At 34.9% G+C, this 17,931-nt stretch overlaps 1 protein-coding gene across 1 annotated transcript in view; it reads right to left on the reverse strand.

Moving 5' to 3' along the window:
- The window catches only part of LOC139970644 (prospero homeobox protein 1-like), an 87,020-nt gene that overhangs the window by 40,099 nt on the left and 28,990 nt on the right, over window positions 1-17,931 (reverse strand). The window contains exon 5 of the mRNA XM_071976508.1: window positions 3,582-3,654. The gene's annotated coding sequence lies outside the window, so the exon portion shown is untranslated. The remainder of the gene's footprint in view (window positions 1-3,581; window positions 3,655-17,931) is intronic.

The raw sequence follows: 17,931 nt of genomic DNA on the forward strand, positions 1-17,931 counted from the left end.
GAACTTTTTCATCAAAACCTGTGGGCCGCAACAAAGCTACGATTGTACCATATTTATAATCAAGTGACAAGATTTCCAAAGTTTATGAAGTAAATATTTGGAATTTGAACTCAATTGCTGGTTACAAGAAATTCTTAATTTAAGACCAAAAATGAAAACAGGCAATGGAAGATGAAAAGTTAACTAGCAAACCAACTTGGTTAAATTGACTTGTTCATCAAACTTAAAGAAGGTGGATTCAAAATCCAGGATAGAGATCTAAGCTTTGAGCAAAAACTTGGTTCAGATACTATAGTTCTCTAGATTCTCTATAGTTCTCAAAAATGAAGCAAGTTTACCTCTTGAAGTCACATATCAAAACTTGCTAGTAATTTTTGGGGAGATATAAATAAGCCATATACATATATACATATATATATATAGTATAAAAGTATTTTAAAGTGGGACACAAATCCAACCATCATGTTAACTTTATGACAGGGACCACTGTGAAGAACCACTCCCAGCCAGAGGTAAGCAAAAAGTTGCCCCTTTTTTGTGGGGGGGGGGGGGGATATTGTAATTCAAAAGCTATCTGGCAGCTCCGCTATTTTGTAAAATCTGTGATGTCATAGTCACACTAGTTAACATGAAACCTTTTACTTTCTCTTTGTTTTGGTGTTGCTATTTTCAAAATAGAATGTTAAACAATGTTGACACTGAAAGAACCAATGATATTCATAAGGTCATGTAAATTGCTTCAGATATGTTTAGACGCAGCATTCGCAAAACTTGTCTGCACTACATAAAATAAACATCGCAATAAATCCACACACAAAAAAAAAAACACATGAAAACAAAAATTGAAGCACATGTGGCTCTATGATATGATATTTAGACTTGATAAAGTCTTCAGCTTTGCTTGCGAAGTAGCATTAAATCTGAGATATCTCCCATAGATTTTTCTTGAAGTTGTTAATGGCAGTTATCTCTATCACATAGATATCCATGGTGGGGTTTGTGTTTCCTTTTAAAGCAGATAGCAGATAGTCTGATCTTCTTCCTGTTGTGCTGCTGTTTTATTTACAATCCTACGGTACACTTATTAAACATTGATGCCTCACATATCACAAGTCTTGACAACAAGATAAGTAATTGCCTAATGAGTAAAATAATCTCAAGCACATAAAATTAGTGTGACTTTTGTAATTACAAACAATGGCTGCAGTGTTTGTAATGCACCTAGCAGCAAAAATTTGCCACAAGGTCACTGCAAAACCACCATCTCTGTAGACAGATGTATTTCTATTAATAGAGAGAAATTTCTTGAGATGACACAAAGTTTCATACTTACTTCAGGTGTAGAAATGCAGGAGGTCGGGGGGGGGGGGTTGGTCAGTCTGTATGAGATAGGGGAAGGGGAGTGTATGGGATTTTAACCCATTTACTACTGTCTGTAAAAGTGTATGAAATGCAGTTGCATTCCAGTTTAGCGGAACAACAAAACACCTATTGTCGGCAATGATACTACCGATTATGTTAAATTTGTTTGTGGTTCATTACACTACTGCTGTAAGAAAAGACAACCGATACCTTAGTAAACATCACCGGGCATACACCTAAAAGGTTTGCAAACGAAGGGAACCGTACAGTAAATGTGTGGGACACAAAAAAAAACTCTCCCCGTGCCCCTGGATTGAATGATGGTTTGAATCCCTCACCAGGAGCAATCGCACGGTTTGTGACCAGAAAGATCTCTTAGTTAGGGTGAGGGGTAGCTTAACATGTTTGGATGTTACACGGTTTGAAAGTGGATGATTCCCTTCGTACGGGAGTTGGGGACCGTCCCCCCACCAAACAAGAATTGAATTGCATTCTGAGGCATATAACTTAAATTATAAATTATGTCTATAATTTATAGGTCAAACAGCAATTCTGTGCTAACATACATTGTTGAATAGTAAACCCCTCCATTGAATACTCAAAACTGGCCATGACCTGACCCTGCCCCCCCCCCCCACCCACACCCACTCCCTTTTGCTGACACCGTTATACGGCTATAGGTCAGGGTGAGGCACGTTTACAAACAGATGCATTATACAGAGCCTGTGATAGCTAGGAATCATGGTTGGCTGATATGGGAACGCACTTGTTTACACAAGTTTGTTATCTTCAACATGACCATAAATCAAAACCTGTCCTGAAGTATACACGGCAGGTTTCAATGATTATAACTTTGGGGTAAACTCAATATAAAAATATTAGTCATCCTTTAAAGTATAGCATAATTTTAAATTTGCTTTAGACTTTTTCCAAAAATAGCTAATTTGCTGAGCAATTAATAATGCCATTTCAATCCAAAGCCTGTACTTCTTATATGGACATAATACCAGGGGTAGGTCTAGACTTTGTTTTAGAAACAATTAGCTGGTATATGGCCCTGGAGATGTTGAAGCTAGCTACCATATACAGCAGGCAGGTCTGGGACTCTTCCCCCAGGCACAAAAAAAATGCAGTACATTCTGAAGCATATTTTGGCTAGATTTTATGTCTACAACTATAGAGGTACATGCAAGGTTGCGGTAACAACATCTTTATATTTTTCTTTATTTGTTGATTTGAAAGGGAGGGGATGGGGGGGAGGTGGTGTACACCCCCACAACCCCAGGACCTTTGCCTAGTTAATACAACCCAACATATAATACATCTTGATATAAGTCTTGTATTGCTAAGATCAATATGCATGTTTACCCTCCCCCCCCCGAAACCCACCCCCTCCCTGTCTTCAATCTCTTCACCATGAAGGTAAATCAAATCTGTTAGGGAATTACAAGCAGTCCTGTTTTAATGAGGACATTTACTTTGGGGCAACCCAGTGAGTAGATCATACTTTATTTAAATCCCAAAGAGGGAAGTGCACGATAGTTACAGAATACAAAAGGTACAGACAGAAAACTCCAATGGATTGAAAATACAAAACCGCATTCTAATAAACACTTGTAATATAAGGTAAACAGTGCAACAAAATAATAAACTTGATGGTAATTGACGTAATGCTATAACAGAAATATTCAGATTCAAAGTAAAAAGACTGTGATGATGTCGCTAAGAATACATTTAAGTCTATAGTTTTAGAGGTATTGTACATGTATGAATATATATATATATATATATATATATATATATATATATATATATATATTTATATATATATATATATATATATATATATATATATATATATATATATATATATATATATATATACATATATATATAGGGAATTACAAGCAGTCCTGTTTTAATGAGGACATTTACTTTGGGGCAACCCAGTGAGTAGGTCATACTTTATTTATATATATATATATATATATATATATATATATATATATACAAACTGAAAACTTGTACCATAAGGAATTGGTAAGAAATGAACATGAATGGTAAAATCTTTTTGGAATAAAATACACTTGTTTCATATGAAAAAGCAGTCAACAAGCTCGGCAACTATCCTTAACAACACAAAAACGTAAGACAAGAAAGATAGATAAGTAAATAATAGCAAAAACATTCGATACAGAAGTTCACAAAGTTATGCTCACCTTGCCCAAAGACTTCGGAAGAAGAAAAAATGGTACAAAGCAAGATATGGTTCCAAACTTGGCCCCACTCGATCTGCGAGGAATGAAAAAAAACCGAAGGATCTACACTTGACTTCTGGAGTCCAAAGAATCTGAGAAGATTATACTATCTGCTGTGAGTAAACAAAATGTCGACTTGAACTTTGAGCTCAGACAGTCTTAAGGAACTGGCAGTAGAAGAGACTTTAACATGTAGCATATTAGATTGATGGGGTTAAGTTAAACTGAGTCAACAAACCCAAAGAACAACTCTACTTTAAGCCGAGACTTCACACAGACTGAACCAAGAGAATCTTGACTTGCTTGAATACAATCAAAGCGGATTACATCAGACAAACACGTTCTCCTGTCTAAAGTGGGTTAAAAAGCGGCTCACCCTGAACTTGAAGAGTATTGTGAATTGTGCAAATATCAGAAAAGGCTGAAGGCTCTATTGATAAAACCATTATAGCAAAACGAAAAAAACACTTTTTTATTTCTATCGAATACTCTGTTATGACGATAGAAGGCCAAGTTCAAAGGAACTTTACTAAACAATGGTATCTCAAAGTCTTTTCTTTTCTTGGTTTTTCTTACAGAAGGTATTTATCTACAAATGGACAAAAGCTTTGATTCGCTTCAATTCTCAAACACTTTGAGAAAACTCCTTTTGCTGGCGATCCAGTCTGAAGCGTGAGGCCGACTGCATTCTTCAAGAAGCAACAAACCGTACCCAATCAACAAAGAAATATTGTAACCTTGAAAAATATATATCAACTTATGTCATTTGTTCTGATAATTCTATTCATTTTAATAATTATTCCTTTATTTTGCCAAGGGTCCAAACCCTTAGATGTATTCAGCTTCTATGACCCGAGAAGGTGTAAGTTAAATGCAACTCCCCCCAAAAGAATTCTGACTGGTTTTTTTAACTTCTTTATGCTAAAACAGCCAAAGAAAAAAAGCAAAAGAAATAAAAAACCAAATGGATAGAATCAAGACGACTTCCTTCCTTTTCAAACTTGTACAAAGTGACTCAGCAGTGTTTGAAGTGACTGTTAACAAATGTAGAAATTATTGAGTAGATACACAATATCATCAAGACTATATATATATACTATATATATATATACGTGTAAAACACAGAATTGGAAAATGCACTTATAAGGACAAAAAATACACTTTCAGCCTCCCACGGTATTTGGAACCCAGCCCATTTTGTTCTTGATGGGCTACGGGTGCTGATGTCATGTCACATGTTCCAAAAACCAGTACAAAGTATGCCGCCCTCTATCGAACAGTGTAAGGTGTATGATGTATTTGCCGCGCCACATAGTTCAATCATATGTTTCAACCTTAAAGTCTTTTCCATCCCTTGGTCAAACTATAAGGAAGAGATACTGAAATAGAAACATTTATGAAGGGACTGCAGGGCAAAATCAATTGGTGAAATAGAAAGGGGGAAATGGGGAGGAAGAAGGGGGCATGGAGAAAAATAAAATGTATATTATGTGGTCATAATGGCTAATTTTACACTAGAGATGTGGAGTGACACATATTTGTTGGTTGATGCTCCATCAAGACAACATTGCTTATACGGTTTTAAGCATGTTCAGAAATTTGTTTTGGTATGTGTCTTAAAAGGGTTAAAGTTTGTAGGTTATGTCCATGTGATCGCCATGGAATCGTATTACGTCTTAAACTCTGTGGTGTGCATTGCAGGTTGTAACTCTGTTTTTAATGCAAAATATTTTCACAGATAATTGGATGATCCTTTTCCAATATTTAAACTATATGGGATATTTTCATATACACTGTCACAGCACCTTTGATTTCTCCTTTAAGCTACCAAGTCCAAAATGTTGTGTCCAAAAATTTACTGTAAATGTCTATTTTGTTATATTCTTTGACGAGGTTTGTCGCAAATTAATCAATGCTAAATGCAGCCTTAATGAGTGGGGCAAACAAGCAATGTGGGTTAGGGAGGGGGAGGAGGGATTGGGGAGGGGGAGGGGAGGGATTGTGGAGGGTAGGAAATTTTTTACTTAAATGCAACTGTATAAAATGCACATCATGAGCAAATTTATGTGGCAGAGTGGCTGTAGTTTTGTGTCTCAACAGAGCTCACTAGGGGGAGAGATGGGGAGCAGGATGGAAGAGCCAAGCATCACAATGGGAGGGGGGTGAGGAGGGGGGACCTTAATATCCCTTGGTTAAGAGTTGACTATGGTACCACATAGATTTACAACAAAAATGAAAACACAAAATGAAGCTTTCAGCTTTGAGAAGTGAAATCGTCTTTCCATTACATACACACCAAAGGAAACATAAAAAAAAAATTGTGGGATTTTGCGCATGAAAACCAACACTTGCTGCATTCATGAATATATCCTTAGAACTTTAACAATCTGTTCGGCATCAGAAAACACCTGCTTGATTTTTTTTTTTTTAAACAAATCAAGAGGTGTCTGTTTTTTTGTTTTAATATTTTTTTGTTTTCTCTTCACGAAGTAAATAGTTAAGTGGGGAAAAAAAAGAGAGAGAAAAAAAAAGGGGGAGAACATCTTGCATGAAACGAATCTATTGATTTTTTTTTTCCTTTTGATTACGTGACGATTCTCAGAGCAGGACTTCTCCCTCCTGTTTGCTGTGCATTACGCGAGTAAATGAAAGTTACGAAGAGAGAGAAAGACCATCTGATGTCGTATTGATTAAAACAGCAGGAAAGGAAAAATCTCGGCAAGTGTGAATAAAATTAGAACCAGACAGCTGTTGTACATATATCTATATAAACTATAAAGTATTAAGTGTTACAGAGCTAGGGTAAGAACTATCTGAGGGTAATTTACTCTTCTGAATATACCTCTAGTTAAAACAGCCATTGTAAGCCAGATCAATTTTATGGTATTATTCACAGTCAAATCATTTACATAGGCAATTTTTAATGTTTTTTTCTTTAATTTTTTTTTAATAAAGCTTATTAATTCATGAAATATGGAGTAGTTAATATAACTTGCAAGATCTAACAACCTTTTTTCATTTATTGTTTGAAATTTTTATTTATTGTTTGTCTGTATTTCTCCTGTATAAGAAACAGGCGATTAGGTAAATTACTATCGATACGATTTGGATTCAAGCTTCACAGTAATAAATACATAGAGTAAAATTCCCGGCCTATTTTGCTGATCAGGTAGAACGTTAAATTATGAATCAGCAGTGTTCATGCATGTCCAAGTTAAAATGCATGACCTATCTCAAGTCAAGCACTATAATGAGAGAAGATATGTATAAATTTGGATTTGGTCAACAATTTGTGGGAAAGTTTAACAAATTATACCTACCAGATATTCCCTCAAAATCAAATTCACAATTCATCAAATCTAAGTAATAATTTGTAATAATTTTTTTTTTCTTCTTCACTAAAATGTGAGATTTAGTTTATAGCAAATAGTTTATGATATTAATTTTCAATTCCAATTTGTTGCTGGGAATTATGCATTTTCTTCCATTCTTGTAATATTAATTATCATCATTAACAACAAAATCTAAAAACTTCTTTCAAGTCTTTCTACATAATAACAAAATACAACTTGATTGGTCAAGTTATAAAGAAAGGTACACTGCTTAGTGCTACAGACCTTAATGCATCAAAATCTTGTATCAAATTTACAATTTTTTTGCAGTATTATGAAAATGGTATAAGTTGTAACATGTTTAACTGTAAAGACATGCTTACAGAGGTATGTGTGTGCAGGATGGGGGCGGGGTGGGGGTGGTGTGGGAGGAGTGTGGATGAGAATAATGCTTCACATTTATCTATTAATCTATTAAGCATTGTACGCCCTCTATGACCAGACCCTCCGGGTTAATAACCTTCCCTCTCATTTCTACCACCCAAGGTGCCTAGAACGTGTCTTTAAATTACTCAGCAGTTTACCTGTTCGATATTTTCAAGAACTGTTTGTAATCAAGACTTCGTTTGGTGGTTTTTACTTAGAGTTTTTGGAATTCAGATCACCTTTTGCGAACAGGTAGCTAATGGCCTTCAAAACTGGGAAAAAAGAAACAAAACCAAAGAGGCAAAAACCAAAACACACCCAAAAACTCCCCAAATGGGAAAAGGGATTACCTTTATCTGGTAAAGTGTCAAAAAGATTACCACTTCACTCTAGGCACGGTAGAACAAGAGTGCTGAAGTTGTGAGGAGCCAGGTAAGCCAGGAGCAAAGTAAATAGTGCAAACGGAGCAAGAATGCACCTTTAAATATCGTAGACTGTGTTAACATGTCCTACCCCATCTTCAAAACTAACCGGGAAAGGATTACTTCAGCATACAAAATGAACTTTGAATAGTTTTGAGGTCGTTATACAAAAAATACCAGCTCCTTCATTAGCGAACCAATTTTTCTTCAAAAAACTTTAGTCAGCATAAAGGCCTATCAATCAAAGTGGCTGAACTTGTTCGTCTAGTACACAACATTTTGTCAGATCTCGTCAGGAAGAAATAAACCATTGAATAGATTCATTTTTGCCTCTGGCAAAGAATCAATAACACAGGCTAACAATGTAAAACACAAATTACAACCAAAGGAACAGCTTCAAAATTTACAGATGTGATATGGCAATTCCATAATATCATATATCTCATAATAGAAGTGATATGGCATTCCTTAATATCATTATTGACGACGTGAAGCTGAAGAGAGAAGTTAGTACGTGATCATCAACGTTGCCTTGAAGAAGCAACCGTTTACGTATTTGAAAGGCTAATTACAAAAAGATGAACATTATATCTGAGGGCAGATCCAGAGAGAAGGCCATGGGGGGCTGCATGCATGGCCGGAACCCCCTTCTGAAAGTTTGTTGTCAATAACATGAAATAGCTACAAATGTAAATTTTGACACACCCGATTAACGGTCAATTTCTTTGCATGCTATTTTAGTAAATAATTTGAGCATCTGTTGATATTGCTGTCCACCACCCCATCTGCCCACCAGCATACACCTACCCCCCCACCCTCCCCCTCCCTCAAACACCTCCAACCTCCTGATTGTAAAAGCCCTGGAATCCATCAAGGTTTACATGGCAATATAACCTGCTGGGAAAATTAGTCTCATATAGTCATCATAGGAGCATCTCAATAAAAAACACATCAAAATTCAATATCTGAAGTCATTTTATCAATACATATATCTACTTCACAGCATTTTCCTCACACTTTCCTGTCTTTTGCCTTCTGCAGTTTATTCCCTACCCTCTTCCCTTAATCTTCTCTTTGTCCCTCTACAGTTTATCTCCTACCTCTCCTCTTCCCCCTTGTTGGTTTCCTTTCTTCTCTCCACCGTTTCTCAACTATTCCTCTTACATCTATCTCGTTTGTGTTCACCCTGCTCATTAAACCTATCTGTATTCTGTGCTTGTATTTTGTCCCTTGTAGTTTCTGTTACTTGTCATTCAGCCTCTGAAGAAGATCCTGCTGGGATCGAAACGTCAGGCCCTCTTACTTTTACACATACTTCGCAGCATGAGTGATAGAGAGACGGTTCAAGCTCTGATCTCTGACGAGCCATCTCTTCAATTCATTGAATGCAAATTTACACTGCACTCTGATGGACAGCTCAGAAATTCAGAAACAAAACCAAAGGAGAATACATACAAAAGTAAAAAAAAATTTTAAAAAAAAAATTTAAAAAAAGGTCTGAATATATTAATAATATAAAAAACTGATATACTTACTACAGGTGATAGTTGCTGCATATCTTGAACATTTTTACTCCCAAACAATTCACGTTTCCTTTTCGCTTTTCAAAATGGCCATAAGATTATTTCACCACTTTATATAGTCATATTTATATACAAAATTGGTACTCTGCTGTTCTTTGGACAAAAAACCCCAATGTGCCTACATGATGTGCACTGCAGGTATACTGCAACTGCACACAAAGGAAGAACAAAAATAAAAAAAGAAAAGAAAATCGCGACTTTATTTTATTTGTCTCTGAATCCGAAGGATAAGACTATAATCTCCAGCCGAGAATAATTTGAGATTTTAAAAAGTCCAGGCAGTTTCGGCTAGTCAGAGCATATTTAGTTTATATTGCCTCGGAATCGTATAAATTTCAACTCTGTTTTTTAACACTATTCTTTATTTCTTGCCCAACCGTCGACAATGCAAGTTTTTTGCAATATATATATATCCCAGTGATACAAACAAGCAATGAATCATGATAGCTTAATACCAGTAACAAACAGTGTGTCTGAAGATTTTCAAATCTCCAGTCTCCAAGGAATCTGAAATTTATAAGACATATATACCAGCAGATTTGATCCCACTGCGTCTTCGTGCGTGGTTATAGGCTTACCACTGACAGAGTTAATAGGTTTTGGCATCTGCGAATGCAGTTGTTAAGTAAACCTTGTATCAATGGGTGGAGTAAAATCTCTCTCCACCTCTACATATATCTATCTCTCACCTTACCGATATCAAATAAAAGGCACTTAAAGTATAATTTATTGCTTTGAGCCTTTTTTATTCTTTCCCCAGCTCGCCCAAAACTCTAGACATATGGATCGGCAATGATATTTAAAAACATAATCCATATTTTTCTTCTTTTATTAAAAGAAAGAGAGAGGGAGAGAGAGTAGTGATATGAAACATATAGTGAGAGGATTGAACAAGTTCAATTGTTTCTTGAATGCAAACAGCAATTCTTTAACTCAACGGGCAGAATCTTTTATGTAACTTTTTAATACCTGAAGGCACCATGTGAGTTGGCTTCGTGGTGAAACTGAAATTGGCTGTTGTTAAACAGTTATAAGGAAATGTGGTGTGGTTTGCTTTAAAAAAGGATGTCGTAGCATAATTAAAATTAAATAAATAAATAGTAAAGAAGAAACCTCTAACTCACTGAAGCCATCATATATGAATAATAGCTTGGTGGTTTTAATTAAATTGACTGCATGGTACAAGTTGAAAGTGTTTTACATGCAGTCACAACCTTTCGATAAAACCAATCAGTTCAAAATATTGTATGCAATGACGAAACAGACTTTAAAATAGATAAGAGCTCTATTGTAAACTGAAAAAGTTATTGAAGCAAATCCTACATAAGTTTATAACAATAGCCTCTACCTAAGACCTCTGTAAAAAGGCTTTTTCTATGGGGGGGGACTTTTTTTGGGGGGGGAAAGAGAAGAGATAGAGGAGGAGAGACAAAGGGGGAGGGAGGGGGAGAGGTGAGGGTGAGGGTGAGGGTGAGGGAGGAAAAATGATGGGAAAATAGATGAGAAATCTACTGTAAGCTCAAAATGTTTAGGAAGCAACTCTTCTAAAATAACTGGGTTAGCCTTTGACCCTTATGACTGCATTTCCCCCTTTGACCCTATGGATTTCATTTTAATTCCACTACCAATTACTGTATCAAAAACAAAGATCCAACAATGAATAATATAATTTCACATTTTGGCCAAATTATGCAGACCTATAGAGCTCTTTAAAACAACCTTTGACCTCTCGTCATCAATTAGTACAATGTATCTTTATCCCTCAACCAACTGACCGTCTTCCTTCCCAATTTTTCATCCGTATTTGACTAAATCCCTTACCTGAAAGGCTTTTGAGGTTGGAACTTGAAATTTACGTAAGATGCGTTTTGATGGTCAGTCTTAGACTTGATGAAGTCTTCATTCTTGTGCATGTGGGAAGAAACTTTTCAACCAATCAGCTCCATTTAAAGCGCTTTGTACGGGAGAGCTGCCAAACTTAAGATGCCAAACTTAAGATGATCATTTTGTATGATGCCACGTATGAAGTTGAACCACCGTGTATCATACTTTTTGAGTCATAGAACTTACCAGCCAAGATGTCACACACACATACACACAGATACATACACGCATACACACATACATATGCACATACATACTTACACATACACACGCACACACACACACACCTACACGAACACGCAATCTACGTCGCATAGATTCCTAAATTGCCTCAGGCAGTGAATGAAAAATGAAAGACACCAAAGTTTCTTCTAGTCTGCTAGACAATTTTCTATGAGTTTATATATTTATAAACTTATAATTCTTTAAGGCATGCCAGTACCAGAGGTCAAAACTATTATTGCAGTCTCTTTGTTTCAAACACAATTATCTTCTCACTTAACCTTCAGCCATTATTAAGTAGACTAACCAAACAATTTATTTAAGATATAATGGATTCGTTGATATGAATCCAACGACATGACGAACACAGTTTATAACCATATTTTGCATATATGTATGTATATGATGTAAGTATATGTATATGTATATATATATTTATATGTATATATATATATATATATATGTATATATATATATATATATATATATATATATTCACTGTTCTGGATTTTCCAACTCATAACTATTTCAATAATATATATATATATATATATAGATATATATATATATATACTGTATATGTATAGTCATTCATTGGGCCATTCTCTGGAAAATGAAACTGGCATGAAAAAACTAAAGTGTTCATCAGGACCGAATGCTATACTTTTTGTTTTAGAGGGATTCCTCAAGTTTTCTGTTTCATATTTTTTTCATTAAAATTACAACCATAACATATTAATTTGCATAAATTTGCATTATTGTAAGTTTTAGCCAAAATTTGTAGTTTTTAACTGTATATTTGTTTTTTCTACATGAGTATCTAGAAATAATATTTCAGTTATCAACTATCACATGGAGGCAGTTATACATGGGTTCATTTATTTCATTCCTAAAGCAGAGGTTTCTGATCTTCAATTCTTCGTTAATAATGGGTGCTAATTAGCGTAATTTTGATGTCACACACGTGACCAAAATAACGCAAAAGTTTTCGTAAAAAGTAACTGATGTGCCTTATGATGTCCACACTTGATATGCAACCGTTCTTGGTACAGACTGTTAGTTCTGCAAAATATCCAGTCAAACAATTATTCCTTCCAATTATTAATAGCCTCTAATTAGTCGTCACACACGTGACCGATGGTCACGTGTGTGACATTTTACCATGGAAATGCAGAATGTCACACACGTGACCAAAAAATGTCACACACGTGACCCTCCAAATCATGGCAGTAAAACTGTTTTAAAGTAATTCCTATGGAATATCAACATCAGTGCTGTTCTTTGGTCATTACTAGAGTCACATTTGCACTGCAAAAATTGCATACTATGGACTGAAAATTCAGAATGTCACACACGTGACCCAACAATGTCACACACGTGACCGGATTTTTTTAGCTTATGTAGTATTATGCTAATTTTAAGAAGTGAAATCATGAGGTGAAATGTCTTGTTAGAATGGAAACACATTAAGGTAGAAACATGAGAAATTAGGGGTATCCAGCCCTGTTAGAAACTGAGGAATTTGCCCATATTTTTTTGTGCAAAAAAGCCAGTTTCATTTCACGTCACACACGTGACCGACCTTTATATGACCTCTGCCAGCACATGAATGTTCTGAATTTGGCTAAGCTATATGGTTTTGTAAAAGAGACCCCTAGTGCATACTTAAGTACTACAATCAACCCAACTTTCTTTACCTAAAAGTAGTTACTTAGTGGTAAAGTGCAAATCTCCCCATTTTTTCGTCACACACGTGACCGAGAATGGCCCCATTTCACCTATAAAAATCCACCACTAGTTAGATCAGAAAGCCACTGGGATAATAGAATCAACCTAGAATCAGTAAATACCATTATATAAGGAAGTACCAACCCCTTTCCACAACAACACAAATACACAGTATTTATAATTTAAAAATAAACTGATTATACCTCCCTCTCTCTCTCCCCCTTTCTTATACAATCCTTGGATGCACATAATTCACTTCAGTACCAGCATACATTTCAATCATTATATATGAAAGCCACAAAAGTAAGGAAGCGCTACCGTTAAAGGTGAGAAGGAACGGTAATGATATGAGTTATTTCAGAAAAGTGTTAAATAACGTGGGCCTAATGTTTCATGACTGCTCCCCCCCCCCAAAAAAACCTGGAGAATTTCAAAAACAGAGATATCTATGAAATTATTGTTCCCTCATCTTTCGGTTGAGGAGAAGGAGAGAGGGGGGGAGGGGGAGGGAAGAGAGAACTGTTCTTAATACTTAATGGACTCTTGGAAATGCAGGTATGCGGATATGTTTAGTTTGAGAAAAGCTCAAAGCATTGAAGTGAAACTGCTGGTTGCTAACATGTAAATTTAATGATAATGAGCACATATTCTATAGTGTTTGCAGGGTAACGTTGCAATATCAGATTTTCCATACCCATAGGAGTTTTCGTTCTCTCCTTCACAATCAATATATTGAGATCCTACGATCAGTGTAGCGATGAATGCTCGGACATGCCGCATGCTGGATCTAACTTTGACAAAATATCAGTTTCAATATTTCAGACAATCGTATTCCACCTCAGTTTCTTACTTCTGACAATCCATTTTCCAACCAATTTTATAGAGGTAAAGGAACAACAACAACACTTGCGATAAATTTAAACATCACAACCAATACAACCGGAAATTATGACCCCATCTTATGCCCCCCCCCTCCCTCCCTCCAACCTACAAATAGATAATGACAAAGTTTCATTTTGTTACTAGAAAAACCTGTGACTCATAACTCGATTTATTATGAAAGTTAAAATATTGCAATATCGTTACTTCTGCATTTGTCAAATGATATCGGGAGCAAAAGCTTGCATCCATATATTTTGCCTATATTGTAATATTTATCCTAGCAATACTAATTGTTTGTTTACAACACAAGGAAAAATTTTCTTCTGGACCTAAACCTTCCCCGCACACACCTTCGTAAACTATGAATCCGACCGGTTTACTTAAAATTTGCATGTCGAAGAATCAGGCTAAGTTTTTCTACCGACATGACATGCATAGAATATTTATGTACTGCTTGAAAGATCTGAGCTGAAAATCTGATATTCCAATTATTCATCAACGGAACATATGCTGTTATTAAAGTCTTGCATAATTTTACCCTTGTATGTTTATTTAATTGTAATATGATAGATTTATGTTAAAAGCTTAATTAGCAAAGTCTGTTGTAACCTTTTCACATAACAATTAACTTTACTGTATAACCTATAACTCTATCAACATCATGCACACACTTTTATGCGACCGTCCTACTTTGACAAATGAAGAATCAGGCTTGGCATTTCTACTGACATGCAAATTGCAAGTGATATGAACAGAATATATATACACTGCTCAGACTTGCATTATTTACCCTTGCTACTTTTCATGAGCGGTTTTATGTTAGAAAAACCAAAGCTGAGCTTAAATGTTTCTTTCAATATCAGTGCTTTATGGCCTATTAGATCTATCTATAATATTCTCACCAAACAATGTACGGTACCACCTGACCTGGTCTACCTCGATAAATTAGAAAAATCAGGCTAACTTTTTATCCTTTGCATGCTTAGTTACCAGCTCATTGAACATTATTAATAGGACAAGATAAAAAAGGATCAGAATTTTTTTGGGCAGGATACTATCAATAAACAGAGATAAATTTAAGTAATATTATGAGAAAAGGATTAAAGTTGTTCAGGCAAAAAGTATAACCATGACTACTACCGATTAGATTTACAAAAGTCTCGAGGTTTACAAATAAATTAGAAGTAATAATTGCTTCTAGTATGTTGCTATACCATTGTCCTCCATAACAATCAGAATGAAAGTTATTTGATGTAATCATATAAAATGCTTTGAATGATGTAACCATGACAACAAACGAATGGCTAAAGGGATTTGCTATACAACTACAAACCATATACCACATTGTGATGTGTTACCTAACATAGTAAAAGGCAGCAGAATCATGTACTATATAAAGAGCTGTAGCAAACACATATTAAAAGGGATTCCCTATATATAACTGCAAAGTGCAAACCAAACATTGCTTGGGATAGTTACCAAACATAGTCAAAGGCAACATAACCATGTACTGTATCAAGTGCTATGTCAGCAAACAAATAGTTAAAGGGATTTACTATTTATAATTGCAAACCGTATAATGCACTGTGATGTGTTACCTAACATAGCCAAAGGCAACATAACCATGTACTATATCAAGTGCTATATCAGCAAAAAAATAGTTAAAGGGATTTACTATATATAACTGCAAACCGTATAATGCACTGTGATGTGTTAATACCTAACATAGTGAAAGGCAACATAACCATGTACTATATAAAGTGCTACAGCAAACAAATAGTTAATGGGATTCCCTATTATAACTGCAAGCCAATTTCTACATTGTGATGTGTTACCTAACATCGTAAAAGGCAGCACTATCATGATGTACTATATAAAGTGTTGCAGCAAACAAATAGTTAAAGGAATTTGCTATATATAACTACCAATCATAAAGCACTTTGATCTGTGCACCAAAAAATAGTAAAATATTAATAAACCACAGAAATACACCAACAATAGCAAAGGGAAGTTATACTGCATATCTATATCTATATATATATATACCGCAATTCTTAATTAACCATTACACAATAGGTCCTCAAACAAATAGTTAAAAGCTATAGGCAAGCTATATATGAATACAAATCTATTACATTGTAGGATACTTTTGTCAAAGCTGATAAGCTTCATTAACTTTAGGTTCTAAATTAAATGTACCTTGCTAAAAAAGAGCAAATAGTCAAAGGAGAGCTACTTTCAATAAGATACACTACTGTACATTGTATGGTGCCCCAGACAAACACTGACATTAAGGCAAGCATGTAAGAAAGCCTACCCTATATATACATACATTGTACTGCACACAAAACAAATATGAGAAGCATAATTAGACAAGTTATTGTTGAGATGTGTTCAAGTACACACCCTCTGTATCATTCCAAGCAATTATATTTCAAAAATTACAAATATTGTTCATATACGTGATTTTTTTTTAAACTTCTTCTTTTTACCTTACATTTAATGCCAAAGTGTCAGCTTTCTGCATGTTAACATGTGAATTGAAACATGTGTAATAAATATATATGTAGGTAAAAAATTTGTGTCAAGTTTCCGTCAAAGTACTAACATGATCGGATATATAACTACAAGAAAACAAAACTTGTTAATTACGTACAGTAGGCCTTGATATAGATAAACATATCTTCCATAAACAGAGCATAATATTATTGGATCGTTTATTTTACCTGACAAAATGCCGATTACATTTATAGTGTTACTATGTCAAAACACTTCTGTTTGCTTTAAGTTCACTTTGTTTACAACATACATAAAACTTCAAATGAACATATGTCCAAAAAGAAGAAGAGAAAAAATGCAATGAACTGGAATTTATGAGCTATGACACTTACCTGTCTCCAACCTACTTCTGCACTTTTCCATCTCCCTGACCTACTGAAATTGATCATGTTTCAATACTGTGCCACCTAATCCCACATTATGGGCTTGACTATTAATAATTTGTTCTCCTATTGGATCTACCATCCAGTACTAATGTTAAACTTAACGTGTTCTTCGCAGAATTTTCAATCCAGGAAGATCCGCTTGGTTTTTCTACCACGCTAAGATTATAAATTCCTCTTTATCACGCCAAACATAAATCAACCTCCAAACTAGTTTATATTATTAGAATATATGTTTTTCTTGTGTTTTCTAAGTTTTTGGAATGTGTCTGTCATGATTTCTTAATTTATCCTACAGAATTATGAATTAATAAATCTTGCAAACATGAAAACTCTGCTCTTAGAGCTACCAAATTCTTGAATGCAATCTCAAAATCAAGCAAACAAGCAAACAAGCAAACAACAAACAAGCAAGCAACTAGATCTAACTCTTCTAAATAAGAGATTTGATCAAAATTTAATATCAAGAAGAACGTTTTACAGAAATTGAAAAACAAGAGGAAAATTAAAGTAGTTGGAATCAATCTGAAAAGACTCTTCTTAAACCTACTCTGTTATAGTTAGGGTGAAGGCAAAATGGCATCAAATAATTGATTGGCATTCAGAAATTTCAGTGCTTCTATACTTCACCATGTAAATTAAATATCAGACAAAAATTAAGCAGAGCTAAATATGGCAAAATATCCAGCATAAACAAACAAACTTACCGTATAGGTTAGAATAACATCTACAGCCAAAAGAGAAAAATTGTCAAAATTGTCAAACTTTACCTTATTTTAAATAGCAATGCTGCATCATGCATCATCTCCAACTAATGAAGCTTGCCGGAATTACTCACAAGTTAAGGTCGGAAACTCAGCTGTTAATTTATTACGATTACAAAATCAAAA

Source organism: Apostichopus japonicus, chromosome 8 (genome assembly GCF_037975245.1).
Source record: "Apostichopus japonicus isolate 1M-3 chromosome 8, ASM3797524v1, whole genome shotgun sequence".
NCBI lineage: Eukaryota > Metazoa > Echinodermata > Holothuroidea > Aspidochirotida > Stichopodidae > Apostichopus > Apostichopus japonicus.